The sequence below is a fragment of the Mustela erminea genome, chromosome 8, assembly GCF_009829155.1.
Source record: "Mustela erminea isolate mMusErm1 chromosome 8, mMusErm1.Pri, whole genome shotgun sequence".
Classification (NCBI taxonomy): Eukaryota; Metazoa; Chordata; class Mammalia; order Carnivora; family Mustelidae; genus Mustela; species Mustela erminea.
The window spans coordinates 4,685,195-4,703,434 of NC_045621.1; the positions used below are offsets into that span (position 1 = coordinate 4,685,195).

Sequence of the window (18,240 nt, forward strand, 5' to 3'; positions counted from 1 at the left end):
TTAGGCAATGGGGGGAAAAGTACAATCTGAATAATTTACCATTTCTTTTCTATGGAAATGTTCTCATTGTGAATACATCTGCCAAGTCTATATGACAGGTTGGGTAACAGAGAAAATCCTATAAATTATTCAAGTATCTCAAATACATTCAATTATTAGTATGATGATACTATATGATATAGTTCAGAAAAAAAAAATCAGCAGGATTTGTATGAGAACAAAGGTGACAACTAAAACTGCCAGGCAGGTCTCCCTTCACAGCTGATGCGGTCCAGATCCTGCCATGCTAAATGCATCTGAGATAAAGGAAAAGATACACTTGCAACTGGAAGGAAGGGAAACTAATCACCACTTACGCGATTATTTGGTGTTTCCCAGGACCTTGGTATCTTCTCTTCAGTTATATTAAGGAAACTGAGGCTCGGAGAGGCTGTGTAAATTCTCCAGGGTCATAAGAACCACGTTAGTTGGACTAATATGTGCCCTCCTCCATTACGGGGGGGCCGTCTCCCAACTACACAGAAGCACTCGCTTTGGCTGCTCTAAAAGAATGCCTCCTCCGGGCGCCTGGGTGGCTCAGTTGGTTAAGCGACTGCCTTCGGCTCAGGTCATGGTCCCAGAGTCCTGGGATCAAGTCCCACATTGGGCTCCAGCTTCACCCTCTGACCTTCTCCTCATTCATGCTCTCTCTCACTTTGTCTCTCTCTCTCTCTCTCAAAATAAATAAATAAAAATCTTTAAAAAAAAAAAAAAAAGAATGCCTCCTCTTCTCACTTGGGCAATCCACTCCATTTTTGTTTCCTTGGTATTTATGGATTTATTTTTATAAGTAAAGGAGTAATTCTTGCTTTGGGTTTTTGAATTTTGTTGTTTTGCTACATAATTTAGAATTACTGTATTTAGGGCTATGTTATGTCAGCAAAGCATTCTGACTCTGAGAGCTATGGCGCTAGCGCACGAATAAGGTTATTGTCACCAACTCTTCCCGCCACCAAGCTTCCTAACGGAGGAGTCTGCCGCTCCTCCCTCAGTCTGGAGAGACTCTGGGGCACAAAATGCCCTCCCGATGGCCTCGAACCATTTCCAGATGATCCTCTATCAGCCAGGATGAAGAAAAATCTACCGGACCTTATTGTTCATCAAAGTACAATTTTGCAAGTGCTTACAGAGAGACACATATTGGCTAACAATAGAGCAAATTACACAGGGTTCATTAACTATCACAAGCCACCTAATTCACAGCTGTCATCTCTGCTAGTTCGGGATGGTGTGGGAATGGCTCCCCTTCTGGCTTTAAGTGCTGCCTCTCCTGCCTTCTCTCCTGCTTCTTTCTTTCCTGATCCCAAAATATAAAAGTTATTCATTTGTGGAACCCTTGAGAAATCAACAGAGCAGTTTTTGTTGGTTTAAACTAGGTTAGATTAGATTGGATTAGAAGTCCTTCTCTTTATTTTGGAGAAATCAGTGACTTGCTGGAACAGGTATTCGGGACAAGTGTTGAAGCCTGTGCTAAGGCATGACAAGAACAGAGCCGACTATGTCTGAAGTAAAAAAAAAAAGGAGGGGGCAGCAGTTCAACTTTATAATTTTATTTTACATTAATTGAAAAGCTCAAGCCTTTAAAAATCTTTAATCTGCTAGTTTGAGAAATCTGGGGCATTCTGAGTAATAATCTCTTTATATTTGTGTATTATTCTTTCTCCTGAAGCAACTTAGCGAAAATCCTTAAAACTATAAGTTGCCCAACACAACTTATACGTCGACATCCATTGAATCTTAATTTTAATGATGATATCATATGTACATACTCTTTGCCAACCCATTACTCTAGAGTTTTGAGACACATAGGCCTGAACTACTTTGTAGTATTTCTTAGTGCAAAGTTGCACAATTCTACTTTGCAGAACATTGGTATGATTCATATTTGCAAACTTGATTTCCCACTGCAACCTTAGATTTCAGATCACTGCCATTTTTAGTCGTTTCTATAAGGTTAGCCTTTCACTGATTAAACTTAAGTCCAAATAAATTGCATCCGTCACATTTTTTAAATTTAGCATTTCAAATAAAGCCTATTTTCAAAAGGCTAAAAATTTTATTTTACTCAATGACTATACATATATTTTTCACTTTTTCCAGATCTCTTAATTTTAAAAATACCTAAGAACTGACCTATGAAGTAGCAACCCAGCATTAGCATAAGATAATGATATTTTTGGTTTTTACTTAGATTACTGACAAATATTCTAAATCACTTTAACCTTCAAATTTACTTTTACTATCCTCTACTATAAACATGCCTAAATTAGTTTTCCTTTATAAATCCTTGCACAGATATTATATTCTGACAAAAGAAAGGATATGCTAAAAATGAATACTTGAATTTACAAGTAGAAAATTAACTTCAGAACAAGTTAACTGTTGCTGCCTTATCTCAAGAAGAAAGTAGACAAACAGCATATATTTTAATTCTTGAGAAACTCTTTCAATAAGAAAGAAAGTGCTGGGTAATCAACATTAGTAAGGCTGCAGTATTTTGAATTTTCCAGAAGCTTATCAGGTACAATATGTTAATTTTTCTAATGGTGTAATGAAGTCTGAAGCTTTCAGGGAGATGTAGCTTTGATAATGGGCTTAAAACAACATTAAGGAGACCCTGATTCCAGGTTCCTTAGCAGCTTCCAAATGCTAAAGGAGAAGGCAGTTTCTTCCTAGGAGGTTGCTGCTCACAGAAAATGTGTTTCCACCCCAAGTGCTGCAGCAGCACATTCTGGCCGCCCCCAGGACTAGTGGGACTCTCCGGTGTGTGGCACAGACGGTGCAGCCCTGGTAATTTGTCTATCTGATATATGTTGCCATTGTATACCTTTCAGTAGCCACGTATTTCCTCTGGGACATTCCTGGGTGCCTCTCGTGTGTGTTGAGCGCAGAGTGATCTTAACTTGTGCTGGCCTGGGGCTCCTAAAGTGGGTATTTTGGCTCTGGTGCCAGTTTATATTTCTGTGTATCTCGGGAGGCCGGACTGTGTGAACGGCTAGGACTCTAGCAGTCTTCCGGCAGGCTTGGGAATCCGCTCTGCGAGAGCTCTCCAGTTGTGGAGTCTGGGTTTTTTTTTTTTTTTTTTGGTTTTTTTTTTTTTTTAAGTCTACAAATTCTCTCTTTTGGATATCTCTAATCATCTTGAAAATATAAACCAGTGGTGGATTTATAAGGGGAAAAAGTGAAAGATCTTGACACTTTTTACCAAGCTGGTATTTTATATAAATAGTATTATCCTCAGAGCAATGTTTTCTGGTCATAGGGAGTCCTTGGGCTAATCAAGGAAAAAGGACACTTTTAGAAGGAAATATTTTAATACTTTAGCTCTTCTCACCCTGAAAAATCCCCAATTTGTGGGATAAGAATTTGAAAACCTCATATCTGTTCTTACATTTCAATTTTAAGATGCATCCTGATTTTTAAAATGTTAAAATACAAAACTACTGTAGCATAGAATTAAGGAAATATGATTTTATAATCAAGGATTTTCCCATTTTGCTCCCGAACCGCCCCATCTGAGCATCTGAGGGCTTGGCCTGAATGTGCACACCCACGGGAAGGTGGTCCTTTTCAGGATGCAGACAGAAGCGACTGCAAAGACAGAGGCACACCACACTGAAAAATCTACACTGCGCCCGTAGTAAAACAGTGCTTTAATTTTAGTTGTGTAATTATTTGACATACCAAGAGTCACTGATTTTTTAAACATTTCTTTTAGTCATATGTTTCCAAAGCTCTTCTAAAAAAATGCACTGATATTAAAGTATTACATCTGATGCTAACATAGGTCATTTGGCCTAACTGAACTGAAACTGCATGAATTTTGGCAAGTATGCAACAGATACAAAATGTCTATACTTGACTTAGACTGTGTTGCGTTATGATTTGGAATCTTAAAAGTAAAGTTGTCATTTGATACTTTTTTAAAAATTATTATCGTATTATATATAATAATAATCTTAATTTATCAAAGGAAAGGAGAAATTAAAAATTCCTACAATTTTTTTCTTTCAAGATTGGGGGTATAAAAGAAAAATTTAAATTCAATAAACATAAAATTAGGAACTTGATTTTCCCCCAAATCTTATGTTATGCCATTCTTTCCTGGGCTTCTTCCATTTTTGTTGATCGTTTGTTTTTAAATAATACAACTCCACAAAAGTTTACACCAAATTTTTAAAGTTTTCACATATTTCAAAAGGTATTTTTCATTCTTTCAAAATACACAGGAATCTACTAATTAAACTCAACATTTCATGACCTATTAATTCAGCAGTTATTATAATCCATCTTTAATTGGATTAGCTACAATTACAATTAAATGGCTCTCTGAATCATAAAAGGTTAAATACAAGTCATTTTCCATTTAAAGACTAAAATGTGAGCTGATCATGGTAAGAAAGTAAAGATAAAGATACTTCATCCTAAGCTTAATTGCTAAGCCTTTTCCTCTATTTTTATGAAGTCAACTTCCTCATCTTGTGCTTTTTTTAATGGTACATAAAACCTTTCAAACAACATACTGTCCAAATACACGGTATCTTCAACCAATTTTTTAAATAATTCATAACTCTTATAATATAACCACCACTTACCTATATGTCAATGTGGAATAAAATAATCCTGTCCCTATATTCCATAGGTTATAGTTTACTTAAATCAAGTGTCATAGTTATACCACTGACGGGAGGGGACAGAAAGATTGAAGACTTTTGTGGCCAGTTCAGTCCTTGTGAATTTTCCTTTTTCTTCTCTTTCTCCTTCCCTGCCCCCTTTTCTTGCTTCCCTACTTACTTCTCTCCACACCCCCCACACGTATACATTTATTATGTCATTTCTTAACACCGAGTTTTTAAAGTTAATGTTTTTCACCTATTTTCATTAGAAGCAAGCCATTCAAAGGTGAACAATTAACTTTAGATTTATCAAGAGAACATTATGTTCATTATACTTTCATCAAAAAGATAATAACGTTACTGTTTAGAATCACTAAGTTCAAATAATTTAGAAGCAAAGCCCTAGATTTCCTATTGAGGCACTTTGAAATTAACTCTATCACTTGAGAAAATTTTCAAAGGAGAATAAAAAGGAAAGAAAAAGATGCACAGAAGAAATGATAGAATGTATTGCTACAGCATGATATTTACTTCAATTCCATAAATAGTTAAGGAGAAAGCATACATCAGAAGTCCCTGCTTTACAGAAGTATCTATCAGTCCCTAATCATGCACTGTACAATGGAGTAGCTCACCAGGAACACAGAGTGTGGCATTCTGTGTTCTGTTGGTGTTCACCAGAGGGAGAGGAGGAGAGATGGCATCTGATCAAGCTACAGAGCAAAGGATTCATGAGGGCAAGGACCCCAAGGGGGTATGAAATATGAAAATGATGTGAATATCAGGCCAAGAGGAAGGACAATCACAAACAAAGTCCTGTAGGCCGGGATGTCCCAGGAACGATACCTCGTCCCACTGCACTGGAATGTTGGCCATAAAGAAGGGGGTCATGAAATGAAATTCTGGAGAAAAGGGTTGAAGTTACACTATCGAGAGCCTCGAATGCCAGTGTGAAGAGTCCAAAATCAACAACGAATTTTCAGTGAGGAAATGACATAATTAGGGCTGTGTTTTCGGTCAATTTGTAGAGGAACATCAGAGTGAACGAGTCTGGGAGTAGAGAGAGGTGCTGTAGAGTGGTTGTTATTGCCTGAGCAAGACCCGTAGGCGAGAGGGTGCCCAGTTGTTCTTAGGAGGAAATAATCCTGAATGAGTCACTGAACGAAAGGCCTCAGTTACACGCTTATACACCGAGTCTGATGGGTAACATATTTTTGGAAACACCAGAATTTAACATTAGAAGCTGAATTATCTTACAAGTATCACAATATTTTGGGTGATGCACTTATGCCTAGATGTAGAAGACTCCTTGTTCAAAAGAGGTAAGGCAAGAGGAAAGGCAGGGACATGCTACTATGTGGTAATAAGACCTGTGTTTTCTACTATGTGCTTAAAACCCGTGATAGACCTGTTAATAGATAATACCTGAATCAGCACAAGTGGTTAAGGGATAATACTCTCCCTTCTCCTTACTCAGAAGGTATGGACGATGCTTCACAGCAGTGGTTCTCAAACTTCAGCGGGCAGAAGAATGACCCTGAGGGCTTGTTGAAGGCAGACTGCTGAGATCCATCCCCACAATTTCTGATATGGGCATCAGAATTTACATTTCCAATAACTTCTAATAATATTTCTAATAATAATGCTGATGTTTCATTACAAAGATCATACCAATGTTAAAAAGGGCAACTTTTGGGAAATTAAAACACCAGGACATTTGCTAGAAAGCCCTTTCTTCTAATAGAGAACATCAGAAAACTGTGCTGTCTTGCTGAAATAGCATTCCTGAGGTTGAAAACAAAACAATGAAGACAGTTTCTAGTCATGATTTAATTTTTACCAGCAATGAAGAGCTTAGTCCTGAATCTAAAATAGTGGAAACTTTTAGAGAAAGCATACATGATGGTTTAGTAATTGAGAAATGGCTACTAAGCATATTCTAATTTTTAGGAAATTATATCAAAAAAACAATTTAAGAAGAAATAGCTATTATAGTCCGCCTGGGGGTTCCATGGCCAGAAAATTTAAAGGAGGTAGAAAATAAAAATTTAAAATCTGATAATACAATCACAAATGATACTGATGAGGAAAATAAAGAATCAGTATCCAAGGAAACCAGAGCAGTTGCTCAGGGCTCCCTTTCTGATGAGCTCCCATTTAAGTGAGACGTGTATAAAATATGAAGGGGAGAACATATAGCCAAAGATGAATATGAAAGAGAAGGAACAATTTTGAGAATCAGACCAAGAAGCTAAAACATCTGATACTTCTTACCTGTGCTAAGTACATTAAAGAGTTTTCTCTTAACTGTAAAAAATATGTGTATATATGAGATAAATACAGGATCAGACTAAAAATATTTCTTAAATGATGGATACAATCACTGCTTATGAGAAATGGTAAACTGTTAAGTGTGACAAAATGGTGGTTTGCTTCAATTTCCCTCCACTGGGAGAATTATCTTCACATTAGGAATGATGGCATCCTAAAGAGGTAATTGAAACACAAAATAAAAGCAAAGATTATGAGAGCATTTAGCCTCTTTAAGTGAATGTTCAAGTCCAGATTCAGATGAATTTCATTTGAAAGGTTGTGAAACAAATCGCTCGGAGTCATCACTAGGAAATGATGGTAAATGGAGGAAATCCCCTAAGATTAGAGGGGAGCAAATAATCCAATTTTCAAAAATGGGCAGAAGTCAAAGTATGAAATTCACAGAGTTTTTATATAATTACTAAAGCTAAAAAATTCATAAACTGTTGTCATACGAATAGTTGGGACTTCTAGTGAGTGGAGAACATGGAAATGGGATAAATAAATGAATAAACATGTAAATAAACAACACCAAGAATGCACTTAGACTAAGGCACACCAGAACAACTTTGTATTTCATGGGATTTCTATCAGACTCTAAAACACATAAAAGAAATTTCATGATGGCCCTGCAGCTATGACGGAGAATGGACCACCCACGCTAGACCATTTTGGTGAATGTGTTTCTGCAGAAGAGCTCTCCTTAGAGACTCTCATTACGAATCAGAAGAACGGACTTAGAGAGCAGAGCCCTTAGCTCTGCTCCATTCAGTTAAACTGTGTTCTATCAATTCCTTGCTGAAAACTAAGTGGTGTCCTTATCAAATATTTGGTTGACTCAAAGCTAGGGAAACTACTATCTTTGACACCAGAAACAGGATATAAATCAGTCTCAACAGGCTAAAGAGATGAGTTAAAACCAACATAATGAAGTTTAACTGGGATACACGGAAAATCCTAGATTGGTGTTGGCATAGCAATTATGTGTGTTGAAGATGGAAGATCTTTTCTCAACAGCAATGCGGGCGACAATGACGTCAGAGCTTTCATCAACTACAAAGTTACTGAGACAACATACGTTGAAGGGCTTTATGATGCCTGGCAGATAGCAGGCACTCACTAAATGGTTTTTTGTTGAATCTCACTGCGAGGCAACCCCATGATTTGGCCGCTGAAGCTGTCCGTTGAATTGCAGGAGTGAAGGGTCCACACGGAGGGAGAGATCTCCTTGTGCATCCTGGACTGGTCAAATCCTTCACAGAGCATTTTGCACAATTGGGAATTCTTCATTAAAAGATGTAAACTGGACATCTAGGTTCTTTCCATAGTTTGGCTATTGTGGACATTGCTGCTATAAACATTCGGGTGCATGTGCCCCTTTGGATCACTACGTTTGTATCTTTAGGGTAAATACCCAGTAGTGCAATTGCTGGGTCATAGGGCAGTTCTATTTTCAACATTTTGAGGAACCTCCATGCTGTTTTCCAGAGTGGCTGCACCAGCTTGCATTCCCACCAACAGTGTAGGAGGGTTCCCCTTTCTCCGCATCCTCGCCAGCATCTGTCATTTCCTGACTTGTTGATTTTAGCCATTCTGACTGGTGTGAGGTGATATCTCATTGTGGTTTTGATTTGTATTTCCCTGATGCCGAGTGATATGGAGCACTTTTTCATGTGTCTGTTGGCCATCTGGATGTCTTCTTTGCAGAAATGTCTGTTCATGTCCTCTGCCCATTTCTTGATTGGATTATTTGTTCTTTGGGTGTTGAGTTTGCTAAGTTCTTTATAGATTCTGGACACTAGTCCTTTATCTGATATGTCGTTTGCAAATATCTTCTCCCATTCTGTCAGTTGTCTTTTGATTTTGTTAACTGTTTCCTTTGCTGTGCAAAAGCTTTTGATCTTGATGAAATCCCAATAGTTCATTTTTGCCCTTGCTTCCCTTGCCTTTTGCGTTGTTCCTAGGAAGATGTTGCTGCGGTTGAGGTCAAAGAGGTTGCTGCCCGTGTTCTCCTCTAGGATTTTGATGGATTCCTTTCGCACATTGAGGTCCTTCATCCATTTTGAGTCTATTTTTGTGTGTGGTGTAAGGAAATGGTCCAATTTCATTTTTCTGCATGTGGCTGTCCAATTTTCCCAGCACCATTTATTGAAGAGGCTGTCTTTTTGCCATTGGACATTCTTTCCTGCTTTGTCGAAGATTAGTTGACCATAGTGTTGAGGGTCTATTTCTGGGCTCTCTATTCTGTTCCATTGATCTATGTGTCTGTTTTTGTGCCAGTACCATGCTGTCTTGATGACGACAGCTTTGTAATAGAGCTTGAAGTCCGGAATTGTGATGCCACCAACGTTGGCTTTCTTTTTCAATATCCCTTTGGCTATTCGAGGTCTTTTCTGGTTCCATATAAATTTTAGCATTATTTGTTCCATTTCTTTGAAAAAGATGGATGGTACTTTGATAGGAATTGCATTAAATGTGTAGATTGCTTTAGGTAGCATAGACATTTTCACAATATTTATTCTTCCAATCCAGAACCTAGATGTCCATCAACAGATGAATGGATCAAGAAGATGTGGTATATATACACAATGGAATACTATGCAGCCATCAAAAGAAATGAAATCTTGCCATTTGCGACAACATGGATGGAACTAGAGCGTATCATGCTTAGCGAAATAAGTCAAGCAGAGAAAGACAACTATCATATGATCTCCCTGATATGAGGAAGTGGTGATGCAACATGGGGGCTTAAGTGGGTAGGAGAAGAATCAATGAAACAAGATGGGATTGGGAGGGAGACAAACCATAAGTGACTTTTAATCTCACATAACAAACTGAGGGTTGCTGGGGGGAGGGGGTTTGGGAGAAGGGGGTGGGATTATGGACATTGGGGAGGGTATGTGCTTTGGTGAGTGCTGTGAAGTGTGTAAACCTGGTGATTCACAGACCTGTACCCCTGGGGATAGAGTATTATGCCTCCATCAGAAAGGATGAATACCCAACTTTTGTAGCAACATGGACGGGACTGGAAGAGATTATGCTGAGTGAAATAAGTCAAGCAGAGAGAGTCAACTATCATATGGTTTCACTTATTTGTGGAGCATAACAAATAGCATGGAGGACATGGGGACTTAGAGTGGAGAAGGGAGTTGGGGGAAATTGGAAGGGGAGGTGAACCATGAGAGACTATGGACTCTGAAAAACAATCTGAGGGTTTTGAAGGGACGGGTGGTGGGAGGTTGGGGTACCAGGTGGTGGGTATTATAGAGGGCACGGATTGCATGGAGCACGGGGTGTGGTGCAAAAATAATGAATACTGTTATGCTGGAAATAAAAATAAATAAATAAATAAGTAAAAAAAAAAAAAAAAAAAAAAAAAAAAAAAAAAAAAAAAATAAAAGGATATATTAAATGTTTAGCATAATTCACAAAAATAAATTCTAACCGTAATAAAAATATAAATATAAAAAAAAAAAAAAAAAAAAAAAAAAAAAAAAAAAAAAAAAAAAAAAAAAAAAAAAAAAAAAAAAAAAAAAAAAAAAAAGATGTAAACTGATAAAATAGGTAACATTTTAGAAGGGGTGGCTGAAGTGTTATATTAGGAAAACAGAATGTGGGAGTAAAGAGTGGGCGAGGTTTAACAGGAGAGAAAAATGACTAGAATAAGCACCATATTAATATTTAAAGGGTTTCCACGTGGAAGAGACAAAATTTTCAATATTCAAATTTTACAGGAAAAGCTGAGGGCAAGGTAAAAAGAGAAAAATATTTCAGTTCAAAACAAGAAAGACTGTCTAATGATTTCAATTTTCCAACAAGGAAAAATACTGTGTAATGAGGTAATGAGATTCCACGAGTTTCTGCCAGAGGCTGGGCGGTGGGGAAGGTGTAGAGGGGAATTCTAAATTGATTTCGGAATCTGGTCTTAATGGCTCCCATGGTTTCTACCAAATCAATTCAAGAAATACTTACTGAACATTTATTATGTGGAAGGCAACCTCCCCCTTTTGCAAGTATACAAAAGTGAATGGGATAGAAACTATGCTAAGCATATCTGTGATCCTGTAATAGAGCTGAGGTGGGTGACTTCATTAATTTTAAGGCAGTAATACTTAGAGATAAGTGACTTTAAAACCGCACAGTGCTCTGAAAGTAGAGAAGGGGAAGTGGTGTAGAAATATTTCACTGAACTCGGCCCCAAGGATATGCAAGATTTTTATAAGCTATAATTCGTGAGGGAAAGAGGTCGTAAAATAATTCAAAATAGATGGAAAATTGTAGTAAAGATATCAATCTGAGAGAGAGACTAAAGAGAAAGCTGTTTAGTTTGGATAAAGCATGATGGTAAAAGGGAAAGAATGAAGGATAAGGTCAGACAGGGCCCTGAGAGCTATGTCCTATCTTCCAGAAGCCGGAAGAATCCACTACCATGTTGGAGCTGGAATTATCGTGACTGGAACTGGCGTATGTGGACAAGTTGAACACAACAGGTGCATTTGGAATAAAGGTGTCCAAAATAGAGGCAACGAAAGATATTTGTGTTTATCAAATATCATCTCTATTCTAGGGCACTAAGTAAGATCCTTTATATAAAGACATCTCACTTAATCCTCAAAAGCTTGTATGAGCAAATATAACTGAAAGAATGGTACGGAATCGAGTGTATGTCACCACACTGTGATAATAGGAACCAGAAGCACAGCTGTCACATCAGGCAATGCTGTCTTCTCAGGAAACAGAAACAAGCAATTCATTACGACACTTGTGAAACACCCTCTTTGGGGAGTCAAAAGGGAAAAGAAAGGGATTCATATATGTTCTCACTATATCTAGGATCAAAATATTATATTTAGAATCTTATATGAGAATGTATGTATGCAAATTTAAATTTTAAACATGATCTAAATGTTGGGTAGCATGAGTTGGCCGTAGATAGATCGAAAACGTGGGCTTTCCTAGAAACAATGAACTTAATCTGACATACAGAGATCACTTAGAATGTGCTACTTCTCAGGGAGCCAAATAAGGTAAGCTTTGGTTTAAAATCATATATACTTTACAACACTGAAGACAGCACCTTTTCATTTTTTTTTTTAATTCTAAAGCCAAGAATGAGTGAGTTTACATTAATTCGTATCTCAAAGATATTGGCTCCCTGCTATTACTGAGGCAAAATTTCTGTCTGAATATTGACAAATAATAAAAGTAACAATTAGTAAATACTTCGAAGAGCATCTATTTAAACTTCTGTTGTGAACCACAAATGATTGATAACAACAACAACAAAAAATCCACAGTCTGGAGTGCAAGAACTAATTAATATATAGAGTTTATCTGGTGTGCATCTGAGAACCAGTGGCCTTTAGAAATGCACACTTATGCCTACAGACTGAAACAGTTATCATTTATTAGAAGCCCGCACTGACAAAACACAGTTGGCTATTTCATATTCATAAAACTATAGCTGAGAAAATGGAACAAGATTCCAACCAACAAATTCCCTATCAGATGTTGACCTATTATTATTATTAGCATTATTATTTTGTTACCTGTTATTTAGGACAACTGTACATGAAGACCCCTGAGAAGGGCACAGACCAGTCACAGACACCTGTTCATCTGTGGCCCATTAGACAATTTCAGTGTTTTTCATTATTTGCCCACATCCAAAAATTAGGTTTTGAATAAAAACCTAGGTCTCCAGCTTCCCAAGAAAAATCAGAGCTAGCAGGGGTGCCTGGGTGGCTCAGTGGGTTAAGCATCCGCCTTCAGCTCAGGTCATGATCCCAAGGTCCTGGGATTGAGCCCGGTGTAAGGCTTCCTGCTCAGAGTGTGGGGGCGGGGGCTGCTTTTCCTGACCCTCTGCCTGCTGCTCCCCTTGCTTGTTTGGTCTCTCTCTCTGTCAAATAAATAAATAAAATCTTAAAAAAAAAGTCCAAGCTAGCTAGCATGTATGGGCACAAATTCATATGGAACAACTGTTAGAGAAATTAACTTACTCATTTGGACAAGACGTGGTGTCTAGTTCAGGTGCGCTTTCCTAATCTCTTCCTCTTTTTGCCTTTTTAAAAAACACCTATAGTATTCACTTACTTGCCTGATCTATTTCTCAAATACTTTTTTTTTCCTCTTACATTAGCGGCTAAGTTGGGCATTTGAAAGATGCTCAAACTCCATCTGAAGGTGTGGTCTAGTGCTCAGTGTTATAGCAATTTTTTACACATCAGAAGACTTCTGTTGTATGTGGCTTCTACATTCACTTTGGCTTATTTTGTTCCTATTAAAGAGTGAAAAAAGTAACAAAAATTTAGACTTTTTTTAATAAGTGTACTTATATATTTATTTATGCAAACTCACATGAGAAAATTAAAGTCATCAGTGAATAACTACACTTTAGTGTATTATCTGTGAACGTCAGTGACAAAATTTGCCTAATTTACATTTATTGCAAATATGGTATTTACTCATTTTTTTAATATCACGGGTGGCTAGACATTCACATAATAAATATGCTTTTACCTTGCATCAGTTGAACTTCAAGAAAAATTAATTACATTCATCATTTCCTGATTTATTTCTTCTTGTAATTTAAGTATCTCCATGACAATGACAATTTTTTGCTAATTTCTGAGTAGTAAGTGTATTTTCCTGTCATATTCTCTGCATTTTTCAAATCTTTTGTTTGAAGGACATAAAAAACATCTATAGTCTCTTCTTAGTGATTTTTTTTTAATAGTCATCCTTAATTTAGAATGAATGATCATACGTGCATTACAAGTGTTTACTTCTCTTGAGTTCTTCATAATATCCTGTCCTTAGCTGAGCCGGTCTGAATTCCATTTAAACATTTATTAGTTATGTGTTTATATAAGCAGTTACATTAAAAAATAACACTGCCTGACTTACTGGGTTATTTTGAAACCTCAAGTGATATAAAAACCCAAAACTATAGGGACACCTGAGTGGCTCAGTCGGTTGGACGACTGCCTTCGGCTCAGGTCATGATCCCGGAGTCCCAGGATCGAGTCCTGCATTGGGCTCCCAGCTCCATGGGGAGTCTGCTTCTCCTTCTGACCTTCTCCTTGCTCATGCTCTCTCTCAAATAAATAAATAAATAATCTTTGAAAAAATTATAAACACTGTTATTTGGTATGAAAAACATAGAATTCCTGTATGTTTTAAAGTTCTGTTCCAGTGTACTGAGGAGAACAAAGAAAACAGATTCAAGGCTTGTGCTCCTTCCCAGATTGTCAGCATCCTCATCACTTTCCTCATGCTCTGATGTCATTTGTTAATTAACACTTGGGAAAACGTCCCCTCCCTTTTCTTTATTTTGTTTTAATTTTTTAAAGATTTCCTTATTTGTTTTAGAGAAGGAGAGCGCGCGAGCGCCTGCCCATGGGACAGCGGGACCCGCAGAGGGAGAGGGAAAGCAAACGTACCCAGACTCGCTGCTGGGCAGGAGCCGCCCCGGCTGCATCGCACAACCCTGAGATCATGACCGGAGCGACACCGAGAGTCACAAGCCTGACTGACTGAGCCACCCAGGAGCCCCAACCCTCCTTTTTATAAAAAAAATACATCTTAAGAAAGATTAGCGTGAAAAATTAATTTTTCCTAATTGTCAAAGGTGAATGATAGTAAGATAATGGTATATATATAACGTAGAATAAATAAGTAGATTTATTTTATAAAACTGACTCTCCACATGTCCATCTTTCCATTCCCACCCATTTCGCCTCCTCCGAGGACCCCACTGTCTTTGTTCACAGGCCGTGGAACAGAGCCGGAGGCGGAGGCCACTGTCAGGGGCTGCGCACCCACCCCGCAGCCGGCAGTATCTGCACTGCACTGCTCCCCATACTTCTTTACTCTGATTCTGTCCTCTGATGTGTAAACAACCGCTAGGTGGTTAGATCCACGTGTGCACGCGTGTGTACTCCAAGGCCGGTTTCGCACTTGGAGATTCATTCCAGAGTGAGGGAAAGCGAATGACAGCCGGTTAAACGGGTTCTTTAAATGTGATAAGGTCAAATGCAGGACTGCTTTGCTTTCATTCAGTTTTTATGTTACCTATTCAAAGAGAAAATAGTGCCCTTGTACATGTTGCAAATAGGTGGTTTAACACGTGTAGTTTCTCTATTAAATATCATATTCACTAGGGGGGTTATTTCCAACTTGACTTTGTGAAGTCTTACACTCTTCTGGTGTAAAGATTAAAGTAATTAAAGGCCAAATAATGCCTAATTTAAGATTTAGAAATTTCCTGGAATTTTCAAAAAAAATACAAACTTTAATGAGTTAAAGCAATAACCCACATAAATCATCATTATGAGTTGACATACTTGAAACAAATGGATATTATTTTCTGGACTATTTTCCTTTTCTCTAAGGAAAATTGGAAAACATTTCTTTAAATATTTTATTTATTTATTTGAAGGGGGAGGGGCAAAGGGAAAGGGAGAGAGAGCCTTAAGCAAGACCCCACACTAAGCTTAGAGCCCAAGCCCAGGGTCTATCTCAGGACCCTGAGATCACGAACTGAGCCGAAACCATGAGTTGAACACTTAACCAACTGTGCCATCCAGGCACCCTGGGAAAACATTTTTAACAGAACAAAACCCATTTTCTAAGAATGTAAATGTATATGTTAAATAGTATTAGGCATAGTACATAGAATATTAAATCATTTAACAATATTTAGCATTATCATCATTCAATACAAGGAATCTGAGTTTGTATTTTTTGCAAGTTACCAATGTATTTTAATTTAACCAACAATTTTCATTAAAAAGTGTATAATTATGTATCTATGATTCTGCTTGTGTATTCTATAAAATACCTATAGAATGTCCTCTATTTTCATTGTACAAATGAACCTTTAAATATATATGCATTTTTTACTATAAAATATTTGTCTGAAAAGGGAAACAATAACCCATAGTACCAACTTTTAAGATAATTTTATTTAAAATGAGATATTTATTTTTAAATGAACTTGATAGGAACATTCTTAAAAGTCTATATTATGCTAGGAATCAGAACAATTCCAATTAATAATAATTTATTATTTTTATTTATTTATTTTTCTTTAATTTTTTTACTGAATAAATGATTTATTGTGAAAAGAAATACATATTCATGGGTGGTTAGCTGGAAAGAAACCTGTATTTGTGGCTTTAACATAGTTATTCTTTAAAGTAGTAAAATAACACTTGCTTCTTTATACATTTTTTTAATGATCCTTTTTTAAAAATTTTATTTTTTCACTGTTCCAAGATTCATTGTTTATGCACCACACCCAGTGCTCCATGCACTACGTGCCCTCCTTAATACCCACCACCAGGCTCACCCAAACTCCCACCCCAGCCCCTCCAGAACCCTCAGTTTGTTTCTCAGAGTCCACAGTCTCTCACGGTTCGTCTCCCCCGCCGATTTCCCCCAACTCACTTCTCCCCTCTTTCACGCAATGTAATTTAATATTTTTAAAGTACTTTGTCCACTCATCTTATGTTATCTTTTGGGGGATATCTCTTATATATAATTGAAAAACTATAGGAGATTTTTATATGAAGAACAGAATATTAGCTAAGGTCAGATTCTAGACACGATTTGCTCACGTTCACTCCCTAACTTGGCCAATTACCAGATGTACAATCTTGGAAAATTCTTTTATGCCTGTTATCGTCTGTTTTAGAGTTGCTGCAATGATTAAATGTTTTATTTTAACTAGAGGACTTGTAACAGAGCAGGGTATCCAAGGGCCATGTTCATGTGTCCTATTACATCAGTGTTGCACCTCTAAAGACTGGAATCCTTCTGAAGAAGAAAGCAACTAAAAAGTAATTCAGTGGTGTAAGTGAATCGGTCAGGTGAAAAGCCCTCACATCCAATGGTAGCAGGTGAGTGAAATAAAGTACGTTTGCTTTTGTGTTTACTATCTGGAGACATCCAGAAGAATGAGCTCATGAAGGCAAGATGTAAACATAACCATAAAGAATCTTTGTAAAAATGTAAATGTCACACAAGACAAAATAACTGAACCCTTGCCATTTTACAAGGTGCCATCCTGATAGCAACTATGGAAAATTTAAAAAAAATTATTTTTAGGAAAAACTAAATTATTGTCAGAAGGTAGGCTACTGGCCAATAAAAATATTGTGAAGAAAAAAAAAATAGCAGAAACTACAGGTTTGGTTTTTAAAGAGTCTGACATTTGACATATTGTTTTTTTGAATTGGGTTAGATTACAACATTACAGGGAGTGGTGGACAGGGTAAGGAGTATGAGAACTAGAAAAATTAATGGCCTAAAAATATTTTAATTAATTTTCCACATTGACTTTCCTTAAGTGATAATTATGTTAGATTTTTAGAGTCGGATGCCGGCGTTCTCTCTGCAGCCGGATTTGCAAGCTCTTCTCCCGAGTGTCTGCTTAGTCGTGTGGACTGTTACATTTCTGATTCATTGAGAGAATGTGAATATCCTATTTTCTGAATTTGTAAGCTTTATAGAGTCCCATAGTGACAGCCTGTAATTTGTGTGTGTGTCTGTCTGTGTAAATTATTTTCCAATTGCACATTTTCTAGCAACTCTTCCAAATTAAAAAAAAAAAAAACTTCCAATAAAGTATTGGATAATACTGGCTAGAGAAACTTGGATAAGACCACCCAGTGTCATATAAATGGTTTGGTGATTACCCTTTAACTCCTCTTTCCCTATTTATGGGCTAGTGAAAGCTAAGCCGTGTCGATGCCCTATGAGGCTGCATGGGAATTTTTTTATTCGGAAAGCTCAAAGGAAGAACTTTAATCACAATAAAAAAAACATAAGCATTTCAGTTTTAATTCTCAGGACCTAACATGAAGGTTTTATTTTTAACCAGAGTAATGTATTAAGAGACATCAGTAAGATACTACGGGGATATAATGGTCACTATTGGATTTCACTTTAGGCTACTGCTTTTGAGGGCCACCCTTCATCTTCAAGATAACTTTAAGATTTCTCTTTCTAGCATCACTGGCATCAATGGTCACAGAAACAAGCAGGAACCCTTGTATATATATATTGAAAATGTGCACTGATATCTAACAGCATGAGGAAGGCAAATTATAGTGGGTACATGTATATTCAGGTATACACTGTGGGCTCGAAGTAGCATACAGTAGTTGAAAAGGCTTGTAATGACAACACACATCTTCCTTCATGTTTCGACTAACATTAAAGAGAACTAATATACCCATCTTGACATTTCAATTAACCCTTCTCTCTC

At 37.2% G+C, this 18,240-nt stretch overlaps 1 protein-coding gene across 2 annotated transcripts in view; it reads right to left on the reverse strand.

Moving 5' to 3' along the window:
- Positions 1-18,240, reverse strand: part of TMEFF2 (transmembrane protein with EGF like and two follistatin like domains 2) — a 243,227-nt gene that overhangs the window by 177,097 nt on the left and 47,890 nt on the right. The gene's annotated exons all lie outside the window — the stretch shown is intronic.